General features: G+C 46.0%; 1 protein-coding gene across 1 annotated transcript in view; it reads right to left on the reverse strand.

Annotated features, from left to right (window-relative positions):
* Trmt44 (tRNA methyltransferase 44 homolog) overlaps positions 1 to 797 on the reverse strand; it is a 17,891-nt gene that overhangs the window by 3,697 nt on the left and 13,397 nt on the right. The window lies entirely within an intron of this gene.

Below are 797 nucleotides of genomic sequence, written 5' to 3' on the forward strand. Positions count from 1 at the left end.
AGGTACTGGTGGTACAGTTTACACTGATGCTAAGACACTGCACATACACAGTCCAACTGCCAAGCACATAACCACACAGGAAAAGCAAACCTCTAGCACTCTATACTTATATCTGCCCATATGTCTTCATGAATCAAGAACTTACACTTTGGATTGCCATCACCAGGCCACAGGGTCCTGGAAACTAGACCTGCTTTACAAAAGGCCTTCTGAAAACAGGAAATTGCAACCACCCCATTCTATGCACAAACTTAAGACAATCTGAGATCATCACTGAATTGTATTAACAAGAGATTCCAAACACTCCAACTGAACTGGGACTGGAAAGATGCTTAAGCCACAATGGATGGGATTTCTAGACAGAGCTTTCAGAGAAATCACACTACTGCAGCTGGAGATAAACTATGTGCAACAGCAGCACACAACTTCCATCAAACCCTCAGGGACACAGGCTCAGCAGAAAGTGCAACACAACACAGTTGGCTTCCACCTCACACACTCAATGCTAGCACTGAGGTTAGATGGGGTTCCCAAGTCAGGTGACTCATGGAAGGGCCAAGGCAGATGCTTAACGAACAGCTCAAACCTCTATACAATTCCTGAAAGCCCTTCACACCAATCAGTGCTTCCTATAGTCAAGACTTAATACTGTGTGGTAGTTTGAACATGCCCATGGGAAGTGGCACTATTAGGAGGCATGGTCTCCTTGGAGTGGGTGTGGCCTTGATGGAGGAAGTGCATCACTGTGGGGTTGGCTTTAAGGTCCTATGTTCAAGCTCCACCCACTGTGGTAGTGA

The sequence above is a fragment of the Mastomys coucha genome, unplaced genomic scaffold (genome assembly GCF_008632895.1).
Source record: "Mastomys coucha isolate ucsf_1 unplaced genomic scaffold, UCSF_Mcou_1 pScaffold22, whole genome shotgun sequence".
Taxonomy (NCBI): domain Eukaryota; kingdom Metazoa; phylum Chordata; class Mammalia; order Rodentia; family Muridae; genus Mastomys; species Mastomys coucha.